Genomic DNA, 16,202 nt, shown 5'->3' with positions numbered 1-16,202 from the left:
ACACCAGCGCCAGGACCAGCTTCAGACCTGGGGAAAGTTCAGAGCTAGATTTAACCATCATCCTTCACAAAGCCAATTCTTGGGGTGCTTTCAGGTTTAAAAACAGGCCTCCCACCTAGGGCTGACTGGCCCATAATAATCACCCAAAATAAGTAATGTGAGCTAGGTTTGGCTCTCCCCTTTCCCAGTTTAGCACCAGTGCCTGGCCTCTGTGTAAAGTGGTGTGAGAAGAAAGCAGTAAGCGCTAGCTGGTTTCGACTCCCCGGGCCAAGCACCGTTGTCGTGAATCAGCTCGCGTCCCGGAGCGCTTGCTGCGTTTTCTCCGGGGAGAAGTAGCACGTCCTCCTCCTCTCCCCATTGGGGTGTGAAATCAAGGAGGCGGCGGTGCTAGGTCATCCCGTCGCCCATCGCAGCGGCTGGACAGCGATATCCAGGGACGTGTTCTTGCTTTATTTGCCCTCCCGGTAAGTAGATGGCACTTCTCACCGCTTGGAAAGGCACAACGGAGAAAATCTTGCGAAGCTGCAAATCGCAAATGTAATTAGCAACTGTCTAACGTGCCAGTCTAATTAGTGCCTCCATTCCCACTGTCGTGTGAACTGGAGTCCTTAGGAAAGAGCGGGGAGGATGTGTCACGGGCCGTGCGTTACTCTTGCGTCGTGTCGTTCTCGGTCTGGAGAGGCCTGGACAGAAACGTGCTGCTGAGTCTCGGATGCGATGGGACGCTTGTTTTGCACGGTGTCGGCGTCTGCTGGTTCCTCTGCCTCGCCACGGTCCGCACTGCGCAGAAATATAACTGCAAGGGCGGAGAGCAATAGGCAGCAATTCAAAGTCAGTGACCTTGACGTACCCTGTGCCATATCGAGGGGCTGCAAGAAGCCAGGCTGCAGCGGGTGAGGATTGCAACACTGGGAATACGCATGTGTCTTATTTAGTTTGATTGTGGGGGTGAGGGATGCTAATTTAACGCTGAAAGTTAAAATGAGGGTTGAGGCAGAGCCCACCTCTCAGATCCGCTTGCAGGAGTGAATGCTGAATTCAGCAGATTACAGAAATGGTGCCCAGGATCATGGCCGAGAGGACCTCTGAAGGGGAAGGAAATCACACCCATGCATGCCGGCGAATACTTTCCCATCCGTATTTTACAGATTTGTATCGTCCAGTTGCATCTTACCCCTCAGATATCTGTTTTGAAAGGTCTGGCTGGAAAGGTTGGGTTTTGAGGCTCGCTGGCCTAACCCTGATCTCAGTCCCCGTGATCTGCAAAGCTTGCCCAAAGACCTCTTGAGCGCCAGCCCGTTGGAGGTTGGCCATTCCTTTCTGGGAGTGAGAATAACTTTCCTTAGAGGATTTGGCCTTTCTGGCTTTGGGGCACAGGCAGAAGACGGAGGGGCAACTCCATAAAGATTCATCGTGATGGCTGGGGATGGGAAGGGGAAAGTTGAGCTGGACTTCAAGAGCCCGTTCCATGGTTGAGGAAGTGGGTGCAGTTTGGTAAGGTGCACGGCACTGCAAGAGGAGGGGTAGGTGCAACAAGAACGGGATGGCGCGAGAAAGAGGAGGAACACAGGATGGGCACAGGGACACCCATGAAGCGCAATACGCAGGTTTGTTTTAGTCCACATTTTGCATAGTGGTGTGGGTTGATCTGTGTGAAAAAGGAGCTAAGAAACTTGGAGCATCGTGCTGGCCTGTGGCGTGCTGGCCTGTGCCCACACCTCGTTGCAGACCGTAAATGCCGGAGGCTGCAAGTGAGAGAAGAAGAGTGGAAAAAACCCTGGTCAGACCCCGGTCGCTCTCCCTTTCAGCATCTGCTCTCTGCCTCCGTGTGACACAGGAGACTGGGCAAGACGGACCGGGGCAATAAACGTCTGAGTCTTCAGTACTGAACAAGCCCGTGGTCTTGCTTTGCATGTGCTGTGGTCTCCACGCGCTGGACTCAGAGACCAGCAAACGCTGGGCGCACGTACGAGGGGTGACGCCTGTTTTTAGCTGAACCAGTTTGCCCATCTGCATTATGCACCATAAATCCTCGCAGTAGCTGAGTAAATAATTCATCATTCTGATAATGAATTTTCCTCCTTACTCTGCTTGGGATTTAGCCGTGTGCAGACTGATTTTTTGCAAACACTTTAGAAATGACAGCGTGAGTAAGCCGTGGGTGGCAGCTCGGGGCTGGGAGCACTCTGGATTTGAAAGCGGAGTTCAGCTGGGCCCCACCGAACATAGGGGCTGCTTCTGGGTTTCATCTGGCTGAGTTTAATCCTGAAAACTGGGTTTCTGGAAGCAATTCTGTGGGTACAAGCATGCGAGCATCACTTCCCATGAGCTTTCCCTAGCGTGTGCTTGCGAGTCACTGGTTCCTGCGCTTGCTGGATTGGTTATTCTCAGGAAGCGGGTGCAATGGGTCCAAAACAGATCCCTTTTGCAGTTTTCACTCAATTTTAGTCCTGGCCTTCCTCATTTTTCCCCTCAATGTGCCCTGTGCAGCCTTTACGGGTGTCCTATGTGACAGTAACTGGAGCTTCCCAGCTCTGTCCTCTGCGTCCTCACACATTACTGTCCAAGTCCACTCTTGCCCCCCCACGGGCAGTGACAGCAGGTCCACCGGTCCATCCAGGAACTTACCTGAGCCTCCTGGCTCGGGGATCTTGGGAAGGATCTTGCGTGAAAGAGCTTGTTTTGCACAGCGCTGCCAAAATCTAAAAAAAATTAAACCCCAAACCTAAAGCAAACATTTTCCAAACATTTTTGAATGCTATTGAGCACCTTCCTGAGCCTCATATAGATGCACGACAGGTCCAAGGCTCAGCTCAGGGATTTTGGTCACATTTTCTGTTATCTCAATCAATTTTTAAGCACTCCACTCCTCCTTCCCCACCACAAAGAGGATTTCAAATGCATTGGCCAAGGCTTAGTCTCTGAGCTCCCTTTCAGATACGGAGACAGCTGGAGCTCACCTGGATGCAAACGGCTCGCTGTGCGCTTTGGTGACTCTTCCGAAATTGTAATTCCTGCAACATCTGGTCTGTCCTGATTTCCTTTCCCCTCTTCTGCTGGGAAATCTAGATCTGCATGTGGCATCTGTCTCTCGGCCCCCTTTGTGCACATGAAGACAAAGAGCTGTTGCAATTTGAGTTAGCAAATGTCCACCTCATCTGTTTGGCAATGCCTTTTTCGCATCTTGCTTTCGGGTCCATTAGTTTTCTTCGCTGACCCCATGTTCATAAGATAATTGGAAAATCAGCCTCTCCTTCGCAGTATGTGCCCTTTAAAGCATCTTCTGTTTGGAAAGATGCTGCAAGTTTTGGAAATAGTCACTCTGTTTAAAATGGGGGAAGGTGATGCCCAACCAAGGGCCCAGCAGTGCTCAGTGACCCCTTTTTATATCTATTCCAGGAGTTGGTCATTCAGCAATCATCATGTTTTGGGCTGGAAGAGTTGAAATGCTAAATCCCCGCATCCTGCACAGCCTGCCATGTAAGCATTGACTCTGCCGGTCTTAGGCTGCGCCTGCGAAGGCAGCCCGGTCGTCGGGGATTGCATTGTGCCATTGCACGCTGCTAAAAGCTGTCACGGATGTTTGCAGTTGCCTCGGAGGGAGAGCGAGAGCGGTGTTACGGAAACCTTGCCTAATCATTACTAATAAACGCTGTCTTGTCCCTGCGATAGCGTGCGGCCTTCCTCCCACAGACGTGTCGGCACGGGGGACCACTTCATTCATTGCAGAGACGGAGTCACGCCTAGATTGAAATGCCATTTAACGGAGCACAGGCCGGCAATGGGATGCTCCAGCTTAACGTAGGAGCTGAAGGAAAGTCTGGGTTTTATGGCTCATCCCCCATGGCAGCGTCTCTGGAGAGGCCCTCCTTTCACTGGTGCAAAGTGGTCCTCGAGCATCTTCTGCCTGGGAGAGGCATGCTTAGCTTCCCGGACCTGCTGAGACGGCGGGGTGGGGTGGGGGAAGAGGAGCAGCAAGCTGGATAGCGTGTGTTTTGTGTAGTAAATTATTGCTAGGATCCTTCTGGCTGGGAGGTGAATCATCATCATCCTAAGGGTCCACGCAACGTGTTGCCCGGCTGATTTATTCAAGTCACCACTACATTTTGCAAAGCAATAAAAGGGATTTTATCTACGTGACTCCAGCCAACTTTGCAGGGAGCTAAAACCCAACGCGCCACCTGGAAAGGCGCCTCGCTCTGCATGCGGAGCCACCTAAATCTTTAATTACCGCACGTTGAGATTTTGTCCCCTATGTGATCATCTCCTTGCCAGGCCGCACTCCTCCTGCTCTGATGCTCTGCAGCGAAGTCCTGCTCCCCCCGTTCGCTCGGCCAGGAGGCTTCAGAAGAGACAGCGAGCGAATAACCGCGACGGCTCAAAACTCCCATCATCGTAGCTCTTTGTAGGTGCACAAGGAGTCGTTCTGCGGGGCTGTGCAGAAACCCCTCTCCTCTCCTTCTGCCCACTGCTACGTACGGTGCAGTCGCAGCCCGTTCTCCGTTCTGCAGTGACACCCAAATCCTCCACCTTCACGGCCTGGCCATTCGTGCTGTGATCCAGACTCCCCAGCAGCGAGGTGCCTTTTCTGGGGGGCTGGAAGACCTCCTGCACAAGGGACTGCAAACCCCGAACCCGCGGGGCCGACGTGCAGCGTCTCCGAGTCCATATTACATACCCTGCGTGGACACAGCCGGGGCCGCTTTCCTGAAACAATTGCAAAAATCACCCCGTTGCAGCAACTCCATCGTTCACAGCCAGAGCGCCCTGGGGATGCATCCACCCACTCCTCCTGGAAGAACAAGGGATCCTCCTCAGAGGATTATCCGTAGTAGCCTTGGGAATGAAACGAGGCTGTGGTGATAGATTTGCTCCCGGTGCCTACGCTCTCATGGGATGAAAGACAAAAATGGCTTAATCCAGTCCCTCTCCACCTGGTGCCTTCCTCCTACAGTAGCGGAGGATGCACGAGGTTTGCATCCTCCTCAGTATGGGCTGGGAGAGGGGGGCTTCCCTGCTTGCCCCGGGGGGTTATCGTGACTGCGTTGTCTGCGATAGCCCATACGCAGATTCCTCGGCTCTGTTTCATCTTCTGCTGCTCCTCGCGCCGCTTTGTTCCTGCCTAAACCCCCCTCTCAGCGTCTCTGGTTTCTCCCAGGTTCTGGCTCAGCACCGAACATCTGTCAGACGATTTCACAGTGGGATTGGATTTGCTGTTACCCTTGGGCAACTTCAGCTTTCCTACCTTCCCAATACAAAAGAAACAGAAAAACAAACCCAGGGAGTCTTTCCGGAGAGATGGCCCCGCGCCGCAGAGCTCGAGGTCTCCGACGCGCCAAAGCACAAGGAGCACGTGGAGGTGGCATGCTGACCTGACCCCTTAGAAAGATGGTTGCAACCTGGGAAATGGGCCCAGAAGATCTGGGCTGCAGTGGATGGGTTCAGTGCCTCGTTACCTCCTAATTGGGCAGACAGGCCCATAACTGATCGCTTTTTGTCACTCCAAAAGCTCTGGAGACTTAGAATCATAAAATCATAGGAAACGAGGGGTGGAAGGGAGCTCAGGAGGTCACATCTTGTCCAACCCCTCGCTCCAAGCAGGCCCAGCCCCAGCTACAGCATCCCAGCCAGGGCTTTGTCTAGCCGGGTCTTCAACACCTCCAAGGATGGAGACTGCACCCCGTCTCTGGGGAGCCTGTTGCATGTTTTACTACCTTCCTGGTGAGGAAGTTTTTTCCTAATATCCAACCTCAACTTTCCTTGCTGCAGCTTGAGCCCATTGCTCCTTGTCCTGTCGTCTGCCCCCACTGAGACCAGCCCAGCGCCGTCCTCTATGCAGCCCCCCGGCAGGGAGGTGGAGGCTGCTATTCAATCCCCCTCGGTCTTCTCTTCTGCAGACTCAATCAGCCCATTTCCCTCAGCCTCTCCTCACCAGCCCCACAACCATTTCCATTGCCCTCCACTGGACTCTCTCCAATGTGTCCACATCCTTTCTGTCGTGGGGACCCACAGCTGGACACTGGACTCCAGATGTGGCCTCCCCATCTTAAGAGGATGGGAGAGATAAAAGAGAGGAAAGAAGAAATGAGAAGAAAAGGAAGGGATAAGTTAGACGTGACACTGGATAGGCCTGAAGTCTCTGTCTTATACTTAAACACTCGTATGTACTGGAGATATTTTAAACTCCCGATTCCACTTCAGCCTCGATGCTCCCCAGTGTTGGGGTTTGCTATAGGTGGACCAGTCCTGTCTGCTCTGTCAGAGATACCGGTAGATTCATTGCGGACTCTGGCAATTAATTGCTTTCAGACCCGAGAAGGTCTCCTTGTCATCAGCTTTAATTAATCAAGGCAGCAGATGGGTAGCATCGGCCTCGAATGCTGCTGTAATTAACTCATTCATTATCATGTTTGCTTCTTCTATGATGGTCCATAAAGGGCATCTTTAATCTAACTGCCGTCACCCTGTTGTCATAGCAGGAGTTAAATGATTTTCATCATTCCTCTACCGGAATTATTCTGCATCCAGGGAGACCCTAATTTTAGGATTTCTGACAGGTGAGGGCAGAGTTCAGCCTGGGAGATGAGATCGTTTGGGTGGCAGTCAATTTACACTCCTAAGGCTGGCGCTTCCACAGGAAATTCAGCGGGAGAGAAGTCCTTGCACTCTTCAGGACCTGGGGAAAACCAGTGCGATGGCCTCGATGCCAAGCAGGAGAGAAGCATGATAATGGTGGGCTGCAGACAAACTCTTTTTTGCTTAGCGACTGAATTGCTCAAGGTCCCCTTACAAGCCATGTGCCCCCGAACCATTTTTGTTGCCCTCCACTGGACTCTCTCCGACTTGTCCACCTCTTTTCTCCTTATCCAGAGGTCATCCCTAGTGTTTTTGGCTCCTGCCCATCATCGTATTTGACTGCCTCCTCTACCAGGGCGTCTAATGGCCCTCGTGATGTCCTCTCCCATTTCTAGTAGAACATCTGTTGCTGCTGCTGTTGTCTGGCTGCCGGGTTTTGTGGGGCTTTACTGATTTAATTTAGTTGCATACACTTTGCTCAGGAGAGAGGGGGTGTCACCCCCACGTTACCCCCCAACAGCGATCCTTTTAGGTTAGAGATGAGGTGCACTGGCAGAGCGATCCAGCACCTTGCCCCAGCGCTGAATTCACTCTGGATAATGAGGCTCGCTCAAGCATAGCCACGTGCGACGTGAGCAAAGCAAAGGATTTGGCTCTCCTAAGCTGCGACTCGAAGATTTCATTCAGCTGGCGCAGTCTGCAGGGTGTTGTGTTTTTTTTTTCAAGTCATTTAGCAGGAGCACGAACTCATTAAAAACAAGAGTAGGAAAACCACAAATAAACCTGTAGACCTTGGGTTTATCAGTAAAAGAGGTCTGGGAAAGGAAAACGTTGAGTTTTTTAAGGACTCCTTCCCCCGCGCACCCTCCCCCATAGGCCAAGGTTCAATGAGAACCGCTGAATTCATTAACGTTATTGATTGGACGAGACGGCTGATTCATGCTGGTCGGCATGCCTTTGTGATCCTCATTACGCCGGGGTGCAGCCACCGCTGGAAGAACAGCCCTTCTGTTTATTAATAGAAATTGGAACAATACGGGGTTTTTCAGCCGATTAAATCAAAATAGTAGATGGGTTACATAACCTCCCGAGCATCAACAACGGCAGCAGAAACGGAGGAGGAGCACGCCGGAGGTCTGCTGGCAGCAGGCGGGGGAGCGCCGCTTACGGCGCAAGCCCAGGGAGCGCGCTGCATGCCCATCCAGGCGTGGGGCCGAGGTCACAGCTGGCCGTGCACAACGGCATAGCAATCTGGGCTCACGGGAGAAGTCGTCTCTTTTAGTAGACCAACAAGATTTTGGCCAAAAAGATCTTTGGCCAAAATCTTGTAATAAAAGAGCTCGCCTCCCCCATGAGCCCAGGCTGCTTTTTCCTCTAGGCCAATACGGCTACGACCCGGACACTGGAGGAAATAATAGCCACACTTCAAAACTTTGAGAGGGGTCCAGATGACTCAGGGGTGACCGGGCCACGTGATATAGGTTCAAATCCGGCCCAAAAGGAGAACCTAGACACCCGACGTGACTTGAGCGGCTGATCCGAGAGTGCCCACCAGCATTTCCATGTCTCTGCCCCGTAACGGGCTCTCTCGTTGGAGAGGCTGCGTAGACGAGCGGAGGTTTTAGTCTTCAGGCCCGCCCGTCAGATGCTGCCTTTGAAAACCAAACAGAAGATGGGCTGGCGGGCAGGTGCTGACAAAACAGGGACCCGCAGGATGAGAGGTAAGTACTTCCGCACGCACGCAAGGTGAGGTGGGGCGGCGGGGGTAGAAAACCGGCTGACAGATGGGCGAGCAGCACCGACAGACACCTCCACTTGTTCACTTTTTCCCCAGGCCACGTGTTTCTGCCTCAACACACCCCTGTATGGTTGGCTTTTTCCCTTTTGCTTGTTTGCTTTAGACCGGCAGGTACCTGCCCTGGTTCGATGTTTCCAGTTGCCATTTCCGAAGCCAGAAGCTGTCCCAGCTTGAGACAGCCCTTCTCATCAAGGCCAACCGGCGCGGTGCACCTGTCACTGCTGCTCCGATCTACCTGGAGACGTAACCTCCCTCGCCCCTCCCTTCTCAGTCACACACGCACGCGCACGCGCACACACACACACACACACACACACACTCTCTGTTGTTTCTATACAAGCGAAGACACGATTTCCCCCAAGCCAAGCTCGGAGAGATTCTTTCGATGCAATTATTCAAGCTGTATGCAGCAGCAGCAGGCACAAATTGTGTTGGTTGTGGCACTGGCTTCCTTGCTGTTACGGAGCAGCTGTCTGCTCGGGCTGGCTCCCGGTTTGATAGTAGCTGCTGTATCTGGAGTGGCCCTGATTACTTCGACGCGTAGGCTTGACTTTTCAAACTGGGGCATCTCGAAGGGACTCGGCTTTCAGGAAACGAGCCCCTGCCCTTCGGGAGTCAGGCCCCTACGCCGTGACTCAGGTTAGACACCAAAGGACACGAGTCTCCCCTGGAAAAGCAGGGCAGAGGCTGCAAGCAGGAAGCGACACGGCGAGACGCAGGCCTTGTGCCACCTGGGTCTTTAGTTGTGATGTTTGGTGGCTGCCCTCCGGTTCCCGGTGCAATCGGGGCGGTCATCTTTGTCACGGCTGGACTGTCCTGAATTGGTCCCTTCTTTGGCACAAGGAGCCGAGGAACCAAAGCTGTAAGAGACTATGGAGACCAGACCCTTCTCGCATCTCTTAGAGGTGATCTTTGGAGACAAAGCACATTTCAAAGGCCTGTATGGTGCATTAGGACTTATTAGGGCGATAGTTTTTGTTGGACCAGCTAGGTAGTTGGGATAAAGTTTGAATGCAAGGCATTCTTCCTTGGGTGAGACCTAACTTTATCTTAACTACATAGCTGGTCCAATAAAAGAAATCCTTGCCTTTTGCATAATTTCTGGACCATCACAGCTACAACATCACTCTTACGCTGCTGTGCATGGAGGCAGGGACCCTGCATGGGCAGGAAACAAAGGGGCATTTCCAGAGCTGCCAGTCAGGTACTTTTCCCCAGCACAAAATGTAATCTGGGTGGTGAAAAAGTGAAAAGAAAGCAAGCCAGAGATTGCCTATCAAATGGGAATCAGCATGATGTGATTTAGCATGGCTTTTTTTCCCCCTCTTTCCATCACTGAAAACAATTCATTATGCTCTCACCCATGCCAGCTGAGAAAGACAACAAGACTTGAATGAAACAGTAAAGTTCATAGTGCTTCTGAAAAACCAGAAAGCGCTGTTAGCATTTTAAAAAATTAAATGCGTTTCCAGACGTGTTGTTATTTAGTGCATTAAATAATGAGACGCTGTTCAAATTAGCTAATTGTTGCTCCTAGCTTGCAGCAAAATTCAGAATGAGAGAGAGAGGGAGAGTGACATCTTAATTATTCTCTGCTAGAAGAGAAGTGTGGTGAGGCTCCAGCTCAGATGCGTAGGGTTAAAATGTCTGCTATTTTTGTGGTCAGTGAGGAATTGTCATTGGGCTGGTTTAGCCAGGGACGATCCTTGAGTAGGCGGTTGGGACTAGATGTGACCTCCCCAAGGGTCCTGCCAGCTATGCTTTTCTATGATTCAGTGAGTTACGTTCAAAATAATGCTCACTGAGAGATTTCCAAGTGACCGATGAGGGTATACAAGTGACATCCCACACTTTTTATCAATGGGGAAGCACAGAGAGACTAAAAGGGAACTAGCTGAGGACTTCAGCGAGGTAAGGACACCATCGTAGGGATAGAGGCAAATAAATCACAGGGAGTTGAGGGGCTTTATCCCCCCGCAGCTGCTCTGCGGTGACTGTCTGTGGCTGCTCTTACCTTGTAATAGGAGAATTAAACTGAATTAACGTATCCCTTTCTTTCATCCAGGGCTAAGATATGGTAGATTCACTTTAATTATCACAGAGCAAGAGCAGGCACATGGAGAGGTCTTGCGGCGTGGGGCATCGAGCACTTGAAAAGCTGGCTCTTAGGGGATGCAGAAAATCAGAGCCAGAAGCAGAGCCCGCATCGACCAGACCCTTGCCCTGTCCACCGGCTGACAATTGTGGTAGGGTGAGCACCCGCCCTCGGATCACAGGGGTGAGCAAGGCATGAGAGCAGTTTTTTGCAGCCAGGAGCCCACAGACGCCCTAGCAATCAGTGTAGTGTACGCCTCACAGGAGTCCTGATGAATAAAAGCACTGATGAATGCATATATAATTCACGTAGAGCTTTTGCTAAGAGCATTGACCAAAGCAGGCTGGAGGAGACCACCAGACCGCCCGTGACAGACAGCAGGGCTTGTTATATAAATGCACAGAATTGCTTTGATCCAGGTGCACAGGAAGGATGAGCTATCTCTGGGATTTGTGTTAGGCTTAGGGGATGCCAACAAGCGTGGACGGTGCCCGTGTCATACCAGAACGACATCCTGGACCAGCCCGTCGGCGAGCTGGCGCTTTGTTGGTAATCAGACTGGCCAAGTTTGTGCCGACAAGCCAGCCTGCACAGTCCTTCTCTTGCACGGACAATATCCTGGCAGGGCGCTTGTACACGTGTTCGCTTGCACGCCACACTGACCAAGAGAGGACACAGAGGACCAACCCCTGCTCGAGACGGTGAGTCAAACAGGCAGGCAGGCATTTTCATTTCGTTTCATGCCAAAGAGGCAGGCAGGTAGATACCTCGGGACGGCAAGCAGCTGATGCGCGTGAAGCGCGTGTGCTCACACAGCGGGTTAGACGCGCGCCCTTAGCGAGCTTCAGATCCCACGTACCTGCGATGACACAACGCAAATCCAAATGTATGCATCCCGCTGCATCCACCTAACGGCAGCTGTCCTGCCCTATCGGATTCATTTTCATCTATAATTTGGACCCAGCGGTATGGAGAAAGGGGCGAAGCAGTGGGTTATGCAAAAATGTAATCGGCCCTATTTTGGCAGAGGAATTGGACTCACTCCCCAGCTGTGCTTTCTGCATCTCACTACCACGATCCTATCGCCAGGAGTCATAGGGGAGAGTCCCGAGGCTGCAGTCTGATCCAAGGCCGACCCCATTGGGACCCCCATTGCCTGCAGCGGAGCAGGCGCTAGAAGGTCTTGATTTTAAATTAATAACCCAGCCTGCTGCTTGATCTGTTTTATGGCTGCAGTTTTGGCGGGGAAGGTGCAGACATTTTCCTTGGGGAGTCACGGGTGCCGCGGATGCTTTGAGGCTCGAACCTGCAGACTGGGGGATTATAGTGAGAGGCCGTGCCCGCCAGGCGCGTGGGGGTTTCCATTCATTGTGCTGCAGTCATTTTTGGCTTTGCGGGCTGCTTGTTCTAGACCAAATTGCCGCCATCCTTGTCCTGGTTAAACAATTTCCACCCCCGCCCACCGCAGCCGAGCTGTCTGAACCCGGGGGTGTTCGAAGTCAGGCCTGAATCCCGAAGGATCAGCCCAGGCACGATGGTGAAATCCGTCTTGAACGCGCCTGAGCCCCAACGAGGCGGCCGGGATTTGGGCGTGTTGCATCCCGGCTTCGCGGCTCTGGTGCCTGCGAGGCATTTGGAAACAAGACATGCACAAGCAGCTCGACATTTCCATGGGCTTCCCCTAGACCTCGAGAAGCACGTTCCAGGCCCAAGCAGGGCTTTGTGCAAGGGGCTCGCCCCGCGTGCCCGGGCCTTGCCAGTCGCTCTAGCCAAGACGGTGGGTATCGACCGAGCCGGGAGGCCGGGTTCCCGTCTCCGCCTCTCAGCAGCATCCCCCTCGGGGCACAGGATGGACGATGGGGGGCATGGTGGGACAGTGCAGGAAACGCTGCGATTGCTCTCGGCCGTGCTGCGCCAGGCTCCTCTCCGCGCACCCAGGACAGTGCGTCTGCTGGGACCAAGTGCCAGCCGTCCAGCACGGACCACAGAGGCAGGGGTCGGTTTTGGGAGGTGCTCTCTGCGAGCTCAGCCCAGTTGTTCCTCCCTGCCTCAGTTTCCCCATTTGTGCCTATCCTGCCTGTTGCGCACATTAACAAGGGCGCGAACTTTGCACAGCACTTTTCATCTCTCAAGCACTCTTGGGCCTGACACTGCTACCTCCGTGACCGGGAAGCACCGCCCTGAAAAAGGTCCTACATGTGTCAGTGGGTGCGACTTGAGTTTGTCAAGTGATGAGATCTGAACTTACCGCGCTTTTCTGCCCCAAGAGTCAGGAGCCGTGCAAGCTGGATAGCAAGGTCTGGCGAATGCTAGGTTTTAATGGCTTCCACTGCACCGAGCTACAAAAAAAAAAGTGATAAATGCTAGCGGATAATAAGCGTAATAAGAAAAATGATGCATCTGATTTATGGATTTGTAAACCCTCCACGTCAAACCGTGACATCTGTTCAGGGCATGAAGGCAGATGACAAAGTTCACTGCATAAGGGCCTTTGTGAGTCATGGCGAGAAATCAAGAGCTTTATTGACTGGGAATGGCAATAAACAGAGGAAGCCAGTTTCACAGTGTGTGTTACAGGTTGACAGAGCAGGAGAGGAAAAAGATTAAGAAAGTCTTTCATTTCCTTTTTTTTATTACGGATATTTTCATTAGAAAACAACCTTAAGCAGCTAAGAATAGTTTTCTAATAAACCTCAGCTCACGACAAGCACTTGGATTCAGGAGAATGACGGGACAGTAACACACGTGAGCATGGTCATTCCTTTAAACAAAAAACATCCCCGAGAGACGGGTGAAAGTTAAACTGCAGCCTCGATTTCCCCCTCCCCCCCCTTGGTGCCTGCCAAAAATTAATGTTCCTGAACCCCCAAAGCCTCCATAGAAAGTCTCAAATGGAGGATTTTCATGTGGACACGCGCAGTCTCATCGGTTCATGGACATCGTGATTCAGATCCGCGGGGTTCAGTGATCCAGGAAGGGACACGTCGCGCCTCTCGGGGACCCCACCCCAGCAGGGGATCAGGCCCCGGCGCTCGGCAGCGATGTACGGGTCAGAGCAGGCGCAGAATTGGCCTGGGAGCTGCAAGCGCACGTGACGGGGGGTGAAGACCCGGGGAAAGGCCCTCTCCAACTGCTGCCCTTCTTGCTACCTGCCTACCTGGAGGGAACTGGCACCTGTGCCTTGTCTGCACAGCTGAAATCCATGTGCTTTTTACCCTGGGGTAAGTAATGGGCATGACAGGGACTGGCGAGAGGGTGCTTTTCAGTCTGGTCCAGTTTCTCAGGAACTGTTGCCAGACACCTCCCCAACTGCACCCGAGGGTTGCCAACCCTCCAGGATCATCCCAAAGCCTCCAGGAATTAGATATACATCTCCAGGAGACTGCCGAGAGCCACCTGGGAGATAAATGATAGGTCATTCGTTCAAATAAATATTAAATGTTGAATCTGAATTATATAGTAGTCTGGGGCAGGGTTTAAATTGTGCACTTGCCATCCTGGCGTCAAGTCTATGCACCGTACTCCGTAACGGAGATACACGAGCACGTTCGCGCTGTGCGTCGCAGGCATGTCAGCGTTTCGAACAGAGCTGGCAGCCCTACGTGCCGTGCCGGCTTGTCGAACCCAAGGTGGACAACGCGCTTCAGGTTTACCGCACTAAAACTAGACGAGGTCAGCGCCAAGCAGGGAGTTATCTCCGGGCTTATCTGGTGGTAAAACTCAACGGTGCCATCCTGGTTGTGGCTTGACCTTGGGATAGTTCATGCACGCTAGCTGAAGGGTTGTGTCGGGGGTCTGTCTGAGCCCACTGGGCTCACACGGGGGAAACGGGCTGTTTCTACCACCAGAGCCACCCGGGGAAGTGGTGCATCCTGTATCAGGCATCTGCCTACCTTTGATGGGCTGGGGGTGACTGGGGAGAGCATTCAGGCCAACAGGGCTTGACCTTACGCTTCTGGGACCTTAGCAAAAGATGGCAGCGACCGTGCTACGTGTGCGTGTTACCCCGAGGTAAGAACACGGCAGCTTTTCAGCACAGCGGCGCCAGTCTGGATGGGGAGCACCGAGAAGAGGCCGGTCTGGGCTCAGCAGTCCAAGTGCGCGGTGGTCGGCTTTTGACACCCTCCTATGGACGTGTTGCTTTGCCCCTCACTGCAGTGTCCTGGACCCAGGAAGGGTAGGGTTGTAACGGGTGAGAGAGCGAGTCGGGAACATAACTCTCAGGAACCGGAGCTAAATATTCAGGCCCTGGGTTCAGAGAACCCCATTTTTCTGTCTCAGGGGATATCGGCTTGGCCAGGTGCAGCGCGTCCTCCTCCCATGTAGAGATTAAAGGGAGGACGAGGACGGAGGATCACCCTCACAGGCCATACAAGCGTGGTAGGGAAAAATGGAGCCTGGAAGAGCCACAGCTTGGACCATGCAAGGATGGACAGTATGGACTTGAGCCATGCAAAGGTAGACTATCTGCCCAAGTTTCTGGACCCTCAAGGACCGTGATGCTGTTGACGAGCGTTGGTACCAAAGCACTTTCTGCTCTGGGGATGTCGGCCTGCTGCCTGCACCCTGTGGCCCAGAGGAGACGCTTGGGCTTTTGTGCCGTTGCTAATACCCAAAGTTTGTACCTGCCTGCAAATATTGACTTGACTTCCAGGATACCAGCCGACCACGTTGACATCAGCAACCGTGATTTGCACTTGGCATTGTAACAATGACATCTTGATGTCACTGCCTTAATGCGATGGCACACATAGGGAAGGGGAATGCTGAAAGCTGCGTGTTACCGTTGCTGGCTAATGATCGCTACCTGGAGGGATTCGCTAATCCCTTGGCAGAAAGTTACGCTGTGGGAAGGCGCTGGGGTTATTGGCAGGTAGCACGGCCGGCCGTGGGCAGGCCGGGACATGAATCCAGATCCTTGTCCAGCTCCATAAAGCAGGTCTTGGCATGTGACGGTAACAAAATGTAGTGAATAGTTTCTCCCTGTTGTCTCAGGTCCTAATTTTTATTTTCCTCAGCTCACTGTGCTCTGAAAAAAACATCGCTGCTTTCCAAAACACTTGGAAAAACAGGTTGCTTTTGGGGCAAGCATAAACTGGCTGGAATCAACACCACCAGCGTGGCCGAGGAAAAACGCTGCCAACGTGGCATAGGAACCAATCTCTTTCTCTTTCTCCAGGTTGGAGGATGCCGTCTTTTGTCAATTAAACTGGCTCCTGCGGCTCCAGGTCCTTGTGCTAATACTTCTTTGTGCTTGGTTGAGCATGGCTCAGATAATTTCCAAGGGGCCCTTCGCCTATGATCTGCTCAAAGAGCCAAGGATCTCTATTTCCTAATGTTCGTTTTAGAAACAATAGGACCAGAGAATTGGCCAAGAATCCCACACGATAATTTTCTTTCTCCAACCTGTTTGCTTAGCACAAGAGCATGCCATTCAGAAGCTCTTGCCATGACTTTCTTTTTATTTCTGAGATTCAGGAAACTAAATATTCTTTCCACTTTATTTATCTTGAGATGGGGGGGTAGTCATTGCTTAAACTTGTTTCTCCTCTTTTAGAACTGGAATGACTTCATTCTCTCTCTCCAAAGCACCAACTCATTTAATGATGTGGAGGTAATTTGAATAAGGAATTAAGATATTTTTTTCTGAGCCACTCAGAAATGTCAGGGTTGGTTCTACTTGTATCCAACAAAATAGATATTAGATCAAACCTCCAACGACAAACCTTCAAC

Source organism: Crocodylus porosus, unplaced genomic scaffold (genome assembly GCF_001723895.1).
Source record: "Crocodylus porosus isolate Cpor-Errol unplaced genomic scaffold, CroPor_comp1, whole genome shotgun sequence".
Classification (NCBI taxonomy): Eukaryota; Metazoa; Chordata; order Crocodylia; family Crocodylidae; genus Crocodylus; species Crocodylus porosus.
Note: the sequence above shows the minus strand (reverse complement) of the source record.